The sequence below is a fragment of the Rhinolophus sinicus genome, linkage group LG01 (genome assembly GCF_036562045.2).
Source record: "Rhinolophus sinicus isolate RSC01 linkage group LG01, ASM3656204v1, whole genome shotgun sequence".
Lineage (NCBI taxonomy): Eukaryota > Metazoa > Chordata > Mammalia > Chiroptera > Rhinolophidae > Rhinolophus > Rhinolophus sinicus.
Genome location: NC_133751.1, coordinates 16,505,356 through 16,520,525, shown reverse-complemented (window position 1 = coordinate 16,520,525; position 15,170 = coordinate 16,505,356).

Here is a 15,170-nt window from a genome sequence, read left to right as displayed (position 1 = left end):
AAGAATTAATTATTGAATTTTGATTAAGTAAATGAATACATGTATCAATTTATGGAAAAGGGCAAGCATTTAGAAAGCTTTAAAATACAAAATGCATAAATTTCTTTCTGTTAGCATTCAAAATACTTAGTCTCCACTCAGTTTCTCTCTTTTCCTTTCAGAATTCATCTACCTCAGTGCTCTCATAATTCTGCTTATTTTGTCATTCTGCATTCAAAATACTAAACCAAAATGGTCCCTTCAACTCTTTTCAATTTTGTCACATCTTTGAGCTTTGCTTCTCATAAGGACCCACTTTTATTGACTTTTAGGTAAAGGATCATTTTTAACGTTTTATCTCTCCTGAAAAAAAGAATATCGTGTTATTATGTTTTTGAAAAGTCTCCTGTTGATTACCCATAATTTTTAAATAGCTACTATAGGCCAAGCTGAGTATTTTGTTATTTTCAAAGGTATGGTCTCAAAACTTCTTTAGATTACTGTAGTGCCATTTTTCTTGAAGGTTTCTATGTCCCATGAATCACGTAAACAACATGTTACAATTCATTAATGTATGTTCATCAGGATTTTATCCAGGATTGAGCTTCCCACCATCTCTAAAACTTCAATAGGAAATACAATTTCTTTGAAGAAGAAAATCAATTACTTACGTAAAATTCAAAAACTGAATTCATATGAGTTTCTAAAATAATGAAAGCACAAGTCACAAACCAGAAATATTAGTTCAACCTTCAGTTTTAAAAATCTGGAATATATTAAATGTTTGGTTTGGAAGGCTTGAAGGATAGTTGATTTGAAAGATAATATCTGGTTTTAGACATTTTTCTTTATATGTCACACGTAGATCAATGCTAGGCCCAAGGTTGTTGGAATGCCTGAAGTGAAAAACGACAGGCCTTGGCATTTGCAATTGGCATGGGCATCTACTGAAAATTCTTCCTTAAGTGTATATTTCTGTAGTAACCATTGAACAGTGGGAAAAAACAACAACATTATTTTATTGAATTAATTTCTGTATATTAATATTTTTTCCCTAAACTTCCAATTTTGTGGAAGAATCAAATGTCATGTTACTAGAAGATTAGATGACTTACAAAAATGTCATCTTGTATAGATACTTGAATTCTGAGTTGGTGACTTCTATTGCCATGTTCTGTACATTGTTTTTATGGAGATTGAAGTACAAAGGATCAAGGACTTAGGAGAGCTATAATGGCGGCTTCTTCTTGAGGGCAGCAAATGGTCGCATGTTAGGTCTCGTGTCTTAATTTGGTACATTTTCTGTGTACCCTCTTGTATATTCCTTGTGAGAAAAATCCATTAGTAGGGGAGTCCATTTGTTGGTGGTTTTTGTTGCAGGAGGTAAGAACACAATTTTACTACCCTAACTGATTAAAACTTACATATGTACATTAAGAAAATCCAACTCCAATGTTTAAGGGAAATGATGTAGGAAAAATGACAGGAAAAAATTCCAATTTACTATCCTTTCTTGTTTATTCTGTTCTCCATTTATTTTCTACAGGAAATATATTCAATTTTCCTGTTGATAGGATACTTCAATTATCAGACTTCCGCTAATAAGATATTTTAAATGATAGAATGTGACAGGCTTTCCTCCATTTCTAGAATTATTAGCATTTTCTTTTAAGTAAAAACAAGCAAGTCATTATCATCAGCAGTGGTTTACACGGAGAATCAACAAGCTTCCAATTTGCAGTCAAAGCCAGCCATCTATGCAGAATACAACTGAATCAAGACAGAGTCTTTGTGTAGAGTAGGTCAGAGATAAGTATAGCATAAATGTGTCAGGCTACAGTGATTGAAGATTGTGAAACATTAACTATTTTTTGTTTGTTTATTTGTTTGGTTTGCTTGTTTGTTTTTTACCAAAGCCAACCTACTTACAGTAACAAAAACTAATCTAATTTACCATATTATTTAAGTGATGACCCAGCTATAGAGCAAGGCTTGTACAAACCACTCAATGATTTCCAAAGACATCAGTGAACCAGCATATGCTCCCTTGAGTGTCACAGCAGCAGAAAAGCTATTTGAAAATTACTTCATCCTCTTGCTTTGCAGCCCTCACTATTATAAAGTACCACGTCAAATTGCAAGTTTTTCCTCTAAAGCTTATTGTCTATTATATTCTCTTTCCTCAATTTGATTTTACCCACATGGTAGATTTGATTTATATTGGAAAATATCTACAAAATTATAGAGGACCAAAAGTGTTTGGTTTATGAACTGTCCTGCAGGAACCACCTCTTGGTTCTTTTGAATAATAATGATAACAAAAAAGACAGATAAATTCTATAGTTCTGTGTTTTGCTTACACTATCTATACTATACTATACTATACTATACTATACTATATAATGTTGGTAAATAATAATGTTTTTGTCATATTGTTACTTCTGTTACCATGGCCATCAGCACCAGCTTTGTGGTTGGTCCTTTACTCTGCTTATTTTAGAGAATACTATAGCATGCCTCTTTTATATTTTGAAGAGTTAAGTTTGGGAACATGCAGTGAGATTTTCAATAACTGCAGTTACTTTCCCATTCCCTTCATACCTATGAACCTGAAATAAGATTAACCTGACACCTCCACTAAAACTGTTTTTTTTCAAATGTCACCAACCACTCCCTCATTAACAAAGCCAAGAGCTTTATGATTCACGGTATATGGGTGTGGTACAGAGACTGGGAGCTCAGAAGACTAGCTAATCTTTGAAGACAGAAATAGGAGTTTGGGGCTCCTGAGATGTGACTTGTCAGAGAAGATATCAGAAACGCAGAGGATATGCAGAGGAGATCCAGAAAAGTGTATGGAAATCTGTGTAAAACTCTGGCTAGCCTTTGGTTGATTATAAGTGCATGGCACAGGGTGAGATTCCCAAGAGACCAGGCAAAAAATGAAAACTGACAAAAGAGCATTTATCTGAAACTGTGAGCTGAATAACTGTGAGACCTCAGAAAGGGATGAAAAATATTTGCGTGCAAACCAGCCAGAGTGGAGAGACCACCTTCTACACCATAGATACTGAGTAATAACCCTAAAACATTACACTATAAGAGAACAGATATTTTAGACCTATGGTAAAGGCAATTATACAACTGCAGGGACATGGCTGAAAAACAAGATTTTAATAAGTATGCTGATTTTCAAGTAAATTAACTGCCAGAAAGACCCAAACTCATCACTCCATTAAGGAAGAAAATGAAATGGAGATACTACTAAACATTAGAATTCTCAGTATCTAACGTGAAAAAAAAAATTGTAGACATAGAACATCAGGAAAATATGACCAATAAATATGAACAAGGGGTAAACAGGGAATCCCAATTAAGACATAGAAATTATAAAAATTAACCAAATAGAAGTGCTAGTGTTAAAACATACACCATTTAAGTTAAAATATTTATTTGATAGGCTAAATATCAGATTAGACACTATGAGGTAAACTTGAAGTAATCTTAAAGAGAGGTAGTGAAAATATCCAGTGGAAGCAGACAAAACAAAGATAGAAAAATAATTGAACAGATTCTCATTGTTCTGTGGGACATTATTAAGTGGCTTAACATATGTGTGATTGGAATCCACATGAAAAGAGAGAAAAGAGAGAGGGGAAAAAAAGCATTGAGAAAAACCAGTAGCGAATCTTTTCCAAAGAATTGCAAAAACCCCAGGCAAGATAAACACAAAGAAAGCTACCTCAAGGTAAATTATAATTAAAATGCTGAAAATTAATGCTTGAGAAAAAAAACATTGAAAGACGATAAAAGAAATATCCAGATCACGTCCAAGGGGAAGTCATAAAGAATAATTCATAACTTCTTATCAGAAATAATGAAAGCTAAAAGAATTGGAGCTAGCATATTTAAAGTCCTGGGGTCGGGGGAGGAGGGGAAACAAACAAACAAAGAATTCTATACCAAGCAAAAATAGCCTTAAAAGAAAGCCAAAGATTTTTAAATAACAGAAGCATAAGAGAATTTGGCACCAACAGACACATACTACAAAAAGTGTTCAAGAAAGTTGTTCAGGCTGAAAGGAAATTATATCAAATGGAAACACCTAGAATTGAAGTGCACCAGAAATGGTAAATATGGTAATAAATATAGAACACATTTTCCTCATTTTAAAATTGTTTTGCAGTGACTGAGTCTTTAAGGCAAACTAATGATAAGTTTGGTGTTATACGTACACAGAAGAAAAATACATACTCGTATGACAGCACTAGTCCTAGAAAAAGAATCGACTACTGGAAGGATCTTACATTGTATGTAAAGTGACATAATGTCATCTGAGGTAGGCTATGATAAGTGAAAGATATATATTGAAAATTATAGTGTAGTCAATAAAAAACTAAAGATGTATAGTAATAAGACAAGAAACACATAACATGAAATGCTTGAAAGACCAATAGTTCTTTGACTTCAGGGACCTCAATTATACGCTACTCACTTACCACTTAACAGTAGTGACTAAAACTTGTTTACCAAAGGCAACCATTGCACTTAATAAAGTTTTTAAGAAAGGTTTTCAGGACACAAAAGAAGCGGGAATGTGTGTGAAAGGAATCTAAGGTTCCGGAATCAAAAACCTAGGAGCAGTAAACAGGATGCTTCTATCAATCCAGCCTTGAGCCTTGGATTGTATTGCCAGAGACGAGAGAGAAAAGTTTCCACCTAATATAGGTAGTCAGAATTCAGAGTGATAGCCTAACAGTTATGCAGGTGACAAGTAATAAGAAGAAGACCAGGAAGTTCTTGGACCTGGGAGGTTGGACTGTAAATACCATGTCAAGGTTATGACTGAGAAATAGAAACCTAGAAAGAACTGAGTTTCGTGGGATGTTATCATCTCTGGAAACCACATTGTCTCTCAAACCAGAAATTTGACTAGATGGCAAGATTAACCTAGGTTATCACTTTCAAAAAAAATAGATGCTGTGTCTTCTTTATCCCCTTATTTCAAAATAGCTAACACAATGTCATTCACATACAAACAGTTACAAAATATGAGCTCAGTGGAATTTATTCTTTTTTTTTAAATAATTGACACGACTAGTGAGATATGTTCTATCTTCCAAGATCATGTTTCCAAAATGTGACTGACAGTTCACTAAAGCTCATCAAATTTAATATGTGTGGGAATAAATTGAGCCTGATTTTTTTTTTTTAATGCTTTTGAAGTCCTCAGTAAACTACTGAAGGACCTGATATCAGAGATGGACTTTTCTTCCAGCTGAAGATTTTAGAAAGCCAACTTTGGAAAGAAAGAGATAGTTGGGAACTGAACATCAGCTGTTCATACATTATGACAGAACGTGGAATTCATAATGTTTCTTTTTTTTCCAGAAAAAAATAGCCCCTTGGCAAGAGAATGCATCTCACAATCCCTAGAAAGGAGTTTGGCATGATACTTCATCCAATCACCATTCAAACAAACAAGCAAAACCTCATTAAGTATTGAGCAGTGGTGAAATTAAGATAAATTAATAATAATGACATATGTCTTTTCTAATTTCAGCAATTCTGTACAAGTTAGAATAATAACCTAATTTTGGTCAAATTAGATTAAGAAAAAAAATCTGTTCCCTTTCCTAAGATAAGTGGTGGGTAGGAAATTTTGTTTTGTAAGCTTTTGTTTTATATATATATACAATCTTATATGTATGACATTTTAAAATAAAACATTTTATAAAGGTTAGTGGATGAAATTGATAAAATTTGCATGTCTCTGCTGAAGGCTAGGGAGAGATTCCTTATAAAAATATCGTTAAAAAGTTCAAGCTGCTTACAGATCTATGAAAGAAATGAATTCAATTCATACCTCATTCAGTGGAGAGGGGACTCAGTATCCACGTGTACAGGTGGTGAGAAAGGCACAGCCTCTGTAAAGCAGAGATAAGATGGGTGACAACCAACTGACTTCTGTGGTACAAGGGTATATCTTAGGCCCCACTTACATCAGCAAGGAGTCACAGTGCCTTTTTCACAGTGTAACCCACAAGACGTTTCTAAGTTGCTTCCTTGACCAATCATTTCCCAGGTGGAATTAATTGCTCTACCCTGAGTCTTCCCATTTTACGTTATATTTCCTCTGTGTTCAGAACTCTTTAAGTATAATATAGTTCATGTGTGTGAGAGAGAGTGTATAAAATGTCTCATTGGATATATTTTGAGTACTTAATTAAAATAATTTAGAAAAGAAGATAAATATATAATTAATCTCTATATCTGCCATGCCTGAATACATAGGGCAATCAATATGTAAATTTATAGAATGGAATTATCGATGTGGCCTCCCTATTCTTCTTCCCATTGTTTTTTGTTTGTTTGTTTGTTTGTTTGTTTTCATTTTCTCTTCTGTGTTTTTATGCCTATCTTCTTCTCCTGGAAAGTTTTTTGCTCTATCTACCCAAATCTATCCTCCGTGATGGCTTCTCCCACTATCCTAATCCACAGTGGTTACACCTGTTCTGAAATACCACAGCATTAACACCAAAAGTCTTGGTCAGCTCAAGCTGCTATCACAAAATGCCATAGGCAGGGTGATTTAAACAACTTACACTTGTTGCTCACAATTCTAGGAGATGAGAAGTGCAAGATCAATGTGCCAACAGATTAGGTTGCTGACAAGAGTCTACTTGCTGTGTCCTCACATGGAATCTCTTCCTCTTCTTATAAAGACACTAATCTCATGATGGGAGCTCTACTCTCAAGACATCATTTAAACCTAATTATCTCCCAAAGGCCCCACCTCAAATTACCATCACATTGGGTGTTAATGCTTCAACATAGGAATTTGGAGGAGACACATTCAATCCATAACACTCTTGACACACAATTAATATGAACATAGCTGGTGGTTAGAGGTTAGAGGAGACCTCTCCTGTCACCACATGGGACACTGCTAGTTGATGAGGGAATATGTTCTCAAGCTGCTTGCTTATCCCAAATCATTGTCAACAGCAGAAAGCACATCACCCAACAGACAGGTTATCCTAATTGTGTGTGTGTCGTGCAGGGCTCCCTGCTTGCATTTGTCATGCGGGGCGGCCTGTGGGGTCTCTGCTCCCGCTCCCCATACAAGAACGCAGGATATGGTGAGGCCAAAAAGGAACACCCACGGAGGCTGGATCCACACTGTCCGCAAACCGCCATCCACGCTTGCCAGCCCAGCCGCCATCTTCTTGCTAGCCCCCATTCTCTCTCTTCTCGCTAGCACAGCCACAGCAGTTATATTAGTGGCCAATGGCTCACTGGTTACAGCTGACGGCCAACTAGCCACAGCTGATGGCCATGCAATCACAGTTGGCCATTTACTACCTGAGCCAGCACCTGTCTATGTGAGGCCGAGAGCCTGGAAACTACTTTCTGGGGCTCTGCCCCCACAGTGTGTGTCAAAAGCATGTCTTGGCTCAAATTTTCTCTTACCCTCTATGAACGGATTACTGTTAAGAAATATTTCACTGTAAAACTATTTCATACAAATCCACCCTAAAGTGATCTATTTCTAGTACTTCTCTCCTTTGTCTCATCTATCCCACTCATAAAACGACATATAAAGATGAGCAAGATGTAGCCTCCTAATTAGATGCATTACTGTATTTGTTTTATTCCAATTCTCATTGGGCCAGCCTTAAAATATCACTTTTGCTTATTTTTTTGAATGTTGTAGAAATGTAACCACAATAATACTTTATATATATTTTTTAAATGGTCAGTTTCAATACTATGTTTATGGTTCTACATTCACAGCAAGAGGCATATATGATACCAGTAGAGATGTGAAAGAGCACTTTATGAAAATTACTAAGAGATTTGAAGAACTCAGCTATTGGTAGAATAAAAACCAATCTAAACAAATATTCTTTTTCTGAATGAATTCGGAAATGGAACAAAACAGAAAACCACGACCATTTCATCTCAATAACATTCCAGTAATTTGAAGTTGAAATATCAGCCTTTCAGTCCCTACTCCTTCCTGCCCTGACTTCAGCTCTTGACTGATACATAAGGCACAGTTAACACAGCCCCCCGACCATTTTGGAAGCCATAATCACTTCAAAAGTACTAATCCCTGAACTCAGATTTTAGAAGGTAAATAGAAAAAGCAATCTGTTTTAAAGGCTAAAAAACAATTGGAATCTTTATGTGTTTTTCTCAATTTCAGTGCAATTTCGTCTATAATATGCTGGAAATTTCAGTGCAAAGGGTATATTTTATGAAGTAGAAAAATTTTGTTTTGTATTTTCCCAGAATGCTCCTTCTATTACTAACCTCTGATTTTATTAAATCCCACTGTGATATTTTCCTGCAGTAGAGCTTATGAAAAGTACAATTCCTCAGAAATTTCATTAAGATCAGCTCATAAACTGCTTCCTGACTTATTCCTGCATGGACAGTGTTACTCTCATCTTCTCTCCTCATGTCACCCATCCTCCATTATGTCTGAGGAGAGAAATCAGCTTTGCAATTTTCTGGGCAACAAGGAGGAATTTCTTTTTTTTCAAGAGCCTGAAAACCTGTGTTATTTACACATTTGTGAAATGCATTAAGTTACCCCCAGAAAAAGTTTCAAATATTTTTTTTTTAATTGGGATTACAGTTCATGTAAACAATCTGTGTACAAAAAGAGGAAAGAACTGTGATGGCTATTACCTTTCAATATGAAATAAAGAAATATTCACTTTATGTACTCTTGGAATAAGAATTGAGCTGGCATAATTGTGGTAATAGTTTCACACATACATACTTACTCATATCTCCAAATTCATCAAGTTGCATATATTAAATATGTACAGCTTTTTGTATGTCAGTCATACCTCAATAAAGTGGTTTCAAAATATTCTTATGTTATTAAAGAATCCCAGTGGATTCTCTTTTCTTAAACCCCCATCCCGAATTGATCTGCAATGGTCTTGAGTCTAAGTCTAAACCACGGCCACCTCAATGTCCTGCTTACCTTATTCAAATAACAATTTTTTCCATGCACCCCATCAGCATGGTGTGTTTTCTGAGAGAACATTAGCGACCACTTTCAGACCTCCCTCCTTGGCTTGTAGACAGCCATCTTCTCACTGTATATTCATAGAGCCTTCCCTCAGATCATGTACATCCTTAGGGTTTTCCTGTATGTTCAAATTTCCTATTCTTAGAAAGACACCAGTGATATTGGATTAGGACCCCACCCTAATAGCTCATTTGAATCACTCCTTTAAAGACCTTATCTCCAAAATATGGTTACATTCTAAGGTGCTAGGGGTTGGTACTTCAACATACCAATTTTAAAGGGATGCAATTCAGCCCATAACATTCAGTATTTAGATAGTGCAGAACCCTGACTAATACAGATTTTCCAGAGAAACAGAACCAAAGGGGTGCCTGTGTGTATGTGTGGAGAGAGAGATAGAGTTATTTTAAGGAATTGGCCCACATAGAGGGTAGCAAGTCCAAAATCTGCAGAGTGGGCCAGAAACTGTACACCTACGGAAGAGACAATGTTGCAGTTTAAGCCTGAAGTTGTTTCCTTGGCAGAATTCCTGCACTGGTTCCCTGAACGGCAGATTGAGAGCTATTATGGGGGAAAAGGCCCAGTGGAAACCACAGAACTGTCTATACCTAGAATATAGTAAACCATAAGCATTAGTGCCTTTCTGGAGGAATGCCATCATCCAGGACGTAAGAGATGCAGAGACTGCGATTCCCAGCGCTTCCCCATTCAGCTCACCCATTTAGCCGAGCAGAAAACAGGTGGTTCTAGGAGAATGACAGTGGATTATCATAAACTTACACGTGTGGTGACTCCAATTGCAACTGCTTTTTTTTTTTTTTTTTCTCTATCCCTGTTTATAAGGCAGAGCATGTCTGGAATACAGGAGATCCCTTAGGGTGTCACTTGGCGTTACCAGACCCTATGATTAAAGTCAGTGGAAAACGACAATAGATTGATCCAAGCAAGACTACTAATGGTCCAAATCCTTCAGAAATGAAGGTTTGGGTCACTTCAAAAAGTCCAGAACCATGACTAGCTGGTATGCTTGCTGAAGGCAAAAGAAATACAGAATGAATTGTGGAAGCAGGTAGTTATAAATACCCGCTATGACCACATGACCAGTTACAGAAATGAGGGCTCTAATTGTCATGTCTTTCTTATTTTTTATGTTTGTGTTTGAGTATGTGTTTGGTTATAGATTTTATATATTTCTATCTATCTATCTATCTATCTATCTATCTATCTATCTACACACATATCTATGTATATACCTATATATATATATATATATATATATATATACCCATAAACTATATGTGTATAGTTATATATAGGCTTAGTGCTTTGCTAATTATACACAGGATAGTTGTATCTTGTTATGTGGAACTATGACCTGGTTCTGTCTTTGTTTGGAGATTAAGGGTGGTTTAAACAGATGAGTATGGGTGCTAAGTTGGAAAAGAGTGAACTTATGATGGTTATTTTATGTAGCAACTTCTCTGGGCCACAGTACCCAGATATTTGGTCAAAGTTTCTGTGAGGATGTTTTTTGGATGAGATTAACATTTATATTAATGGATTTTGAATAAAATAGGTCACCCTGTATAATGTGGGTTGGTCTCATGCAATCGGTTGAAGGCCTTAATAGAACAAAGATTGACCTCTTCTGGGCAATAAGAAATCCTCTCAGCAGAATGCCGTTGGACCTGAACTTCAACATTAGCTCTTCCCCGAGTCTCTGGCCTACCAGCCTACCCTGCAGATTTTGGATTCGCCAGCCTACATAATCGCATGAACCAATTCCTTAAAACACATCTCGTAATCTCTCTCACTTACACACACACACACACACACACACACACACACCCTATGGGTTCTGTTTCTCTGGAGAACTCTGACAAATACAATAGTATATCATTTCATTTATGAAGTTCTAGAACAGCAAGACTACTTATGGTGCCAGAAATGAGAACAGGAATTGTTTCTTAAGTGATGGGAATTGATAAGGGGAATTGATTAAAAGGAGTTTTCTAGATGGTAGAAATAGTCAATATAGTAATTATGACTAAGGCTGTGATACGTATTTGTCAAAACTGATCAAGCTGAATACCTAAGATCTGTGCATTTTGCCTCATGTAAATTAAACCTCACTTTTTTTAAATGAGAAAAAAAATAAAGGTCTTGCCTTTGTAGTCTTTGGAAAAATATTATAGTGTCATTAAAAACAGGTTTTTGAAGTCGTTTTACTAGCATGGGAGAATGTTCATGATGAAAAGTATGTGCAATTATATGTGACAGGATACTAGTTTTACCAAGAATAAGACTGTTTCCATAGAAACATTGTAAAGAAATACAAGAAATATTATCAGTAATGATCTCTGATTGGTGGGATTGTAGGTCAGTCACTTTTTCTTTACACTTATCTACATAAACTTATTTTTCAAAAGTGAATATATATTACTTTTATAATCAGAAAGGAATAATGAAGTTTGTTTTGTAAAGAGTAACATTTTGCAGCATATATCTTGTTCTTACTAAAATTGCATTGTGTTAATTGTTGATTGCCGCCATAATAAATTGTCACAAAGACAGGGACTTAAACCAATACTCACTCAGTATGTCACCGTTCTGCATGTTGGAACTCTGGGTCAGCTCAACTGGTTTCTCTGTTTTGGGTTTCACAAGGCCAAAAAATCAAGATGTTGAGCAGCTGGGTTCTCCTACTAGGAGGCTCAGAAAAATCTGCCTCCAAATTCATTTCAGTCATTAGCAAAATCCAGTTCCCTTTGTTTGTAGGATTGATGTCCCCATTTCCTTGTTGGCTGTCAGCTGGAGGCTGCCCTTGATTCTTAGAGACTTTCTCTGGTCTTTGCAAACAGCCCTAGCTTCTCAGAACCAGCAATAGCATATGGATTCTTCATTCTTGGAATCTCTGTGACTTCTGCTGCTGCCTCTTTCTTTTGATTCCACCCAGAGAAAGTTCTCTGCATTACAGGCTCATGTGATTAGATTGAGCACACCCTGCATTGAGCCCAATGCAGGACATTCTCCTGATGTTAAGGTGCATAACTTTAAATACAGCTGCAAAGTCTGTTATGTTATATAGTAACAGAACAAGTTCTCAAATTGCAGGAATTGGGATATGGACCTCAGTTGGAGAACATGGGTCTCACTATTCTCTTTCTCACTTGTATTGTATACTAAATAGCAAGAAGTTACACTGATTGCCCAACCCAGCATGAAGCTCTTCACCCTGGGAGGTACTCTGTTCTCTGGATTATGATTCTTGAATTAAAAAAAAAAAAAAATGTTCAGTCTCACAATAATGAAAATTGCGTTATACCAAAACTTTGGCAGAATTAGTTAAAAGTAAATAACCTTTATGTATATATTGTCTTCATTTTATTGCCCTGACAGATAGCTTCAATTCATGGAAACCACCAAGATACTTACTTGTACATTTGGTATTTCTAACGGGTACCCTTAAATTTTTGAACTGCCATAATGTATTCACTTCCTTGGAAAGATGCTTGTTAAGTGCTAAGTGAATTTATCTTCTCAATCCATTTTTTAAATAAGTGGCAAGGATGGTTCACCCAGTCAGCAAAGCATATAACCCTGGAAATAGGTTCCTTTGAGGTTTATATACAAAGGGACTAATTACAAAGGTATGAGTGAGGGGAACCCCAGTGCATAAGGCATTGTGTGGTAGGCTCACTGATGACCCGCCCGCAAAATGTCCACCTCCTAATCCCTGGGACCTGTGAATGTTACCTCATATGGCAAAAGGGGTTTTGCAGATGTCAGTTAGAAATCTTGAGATGGGGAGATTTTCCTGGATTATCCAGGTGGGCCCCAAATAATCACAAAGATCCTTATAAGGCAAAGAAGGAGGCAGGAGGGTTAGAGAAAAAGATGTGAGGCCAGAAGCACAGAGTAGAGAAGAGAGAAGATGCTGTGTTGATGACCTTAAGGACGGCGGAGGGGACAACCAGCCAGGGAATGCAGGCAGCCTCTAGGAGCTTGGAAATGCAGAAGGACCCTCCAGAAGGATCCAGCCCTGCCAACACCTTGACTGTAACGCAGAGAAACTAATTTTTGACTTTTGTCCTCCAGAACTGTAAGATAGTTATTTTGTATTTTATTGTTTTATTTTGTTTTTAAGCAGCTTTGTGGTAATTTCCTACAGCAACTTGTTACAATAGGAAACTATTGTAACAATAGGAAACTAACATAAGCAATGAGCTGGAGCTAATTGCAGTCCAGTTGTGACCACCTCAGGACCTGAAGGGACAAAGAGAAAGAGTGGTCATCCAAACTGCAAGGACAAGAGCAATGCATTGGAAGGTGGCTTTATGCCTGTGTACAGAGCCAGCTCAAGCCAACCTTGTCAGGACAGAGCCGAGAGATTAAATGCCTGGCCCCACCCTCCTTCCTCACAATGGTCCTCTTCTGAGCTTCCCGAGTGGCTGGACCCCAAGGAAGCTGCAGGGGCAGGAAACTGTCTGTGGTCAATGTACCACAGGTCAGCAGAAAACAACAGAGTGAAGAAAGACAGAGTGTGAAAATGGAAGGACAATCTGACAATATCATCAGGCCTGGAGTCATGAGACCTGAGAAGTGAGACGTGCTGAGCGCCTAATCAGAAAGATGCACGTCTCTTCACCGGAAGTCTAGAACTTCTGCCTGTTGTAGTGGATTCTCAGCTTCACTAAGCATCAGAATCATGAGAGGGACTCAAACAGATAATCCAGAGGTGCAGGCCCCACCCATCAGGAACTGAGTCAGAGTCTCCAGGGAGGGGCCCCAGAAGATGGATGCTTACTACCGCATTGTCTTCTTACTTACATTGTCTTCTTGGTAGCTCTTTTCCTGACATATAGTAACTTCATTTCTTTAAGAAGCATTTGTCTATAATTCAGGCAGTTCTAGACTTTACTGAAAATGAGGGTTTTCATACAAGTCTTCCATTATTTTCTCCTGAAGTTGTTCACCATTGTTCTATAATGCTTTTAAGATGTGTTTATCATCAGTCACTTGGGAAAGTTTAGGGGGTTTGCTTTTCTGCCCCTTTTCAAGAAAGTCTACTATATCCTCAAGTAAAGACCTGTTCATATTTTTATTAAGTGCCCTGGAACTGAGTTTGTAACACTGAAGGACTGGCCTCCACCACAGTTGACCAGGGGGCTTCATTGGCTTGTGTCATTAGTCCAATTTCTAACTTTTCCATAGACTTCAACCAGGCAGATTGCCTTCTGGCAGCTCTTTCCCCTTCTCAATATATGTCAGCTCTTTGCTATAGAAGCTATCACAGCTGTCCATACCAGGAATCTCTCAGGGAAACCCACCTTGGACTTGTCTCAAGTATTTACACATCATCAGCAGAGCACCACAAAGCTGTTCCAGGACGAGCTGAAAAGTCATCTCAGCAGCAGGCAGCAGGTCCTCCATGGCTCTGAAGGGCTCTGCAGCTCTGCCTCCAATTGTCAGTGTTCTGTGGGCCAAAAGAGACCACACAGAACCCTGTGGAGTGTTCTGTCTCTAAAGTAGTCCAGTAATAGCCATAGAGGAAGAGGAGGCCAGCCAGGTTCTAGAAAACAGTGCTCCCTAACTTTGCTCAGCTTACTGCAAAAATAGAAAATGATCTTACTTATACAGTTCATTGGGGCCGTGGGAGGGACTGATTGCCACCTGGAGCTTAGACCACTGTATGCCCCACCTGGCCCTAAAAGAAACCTAGAAGGTCAGAACAATCCCATGTATTCCATACCCCCTTCTCTGCACACGTCTGTCAGAGCATAGTGGTGAGGCCTACATCCCTGGGTGAGGCCCAGTCTCTTGATTTCACATTCCCTTAGGTCCTGCGTACAAAGGACCCAGGGATCTCCCTTCCCTGAAGGCTCCCTCTCGCCTTTGTGTTTGGTCAATGCAGCCAAACAGGAACAGAAGACTGAAGGGTCTTCCAAAGATATTAACTAAGAAGCCTGCATTCCAACTGTAAGAACTCAGGAGAAATCAATTGGAAATGACAGGGTCTTACAATTTCAGGAATTTTCTGTGGAGTCAGGATGTTCCTGTTCAATCCTGGAGCTGTTCCTGGAAGAGAGTGACTCTGCTCCAGGGGTAACACAGTGACCCAGACTCCATTCCTCATGTG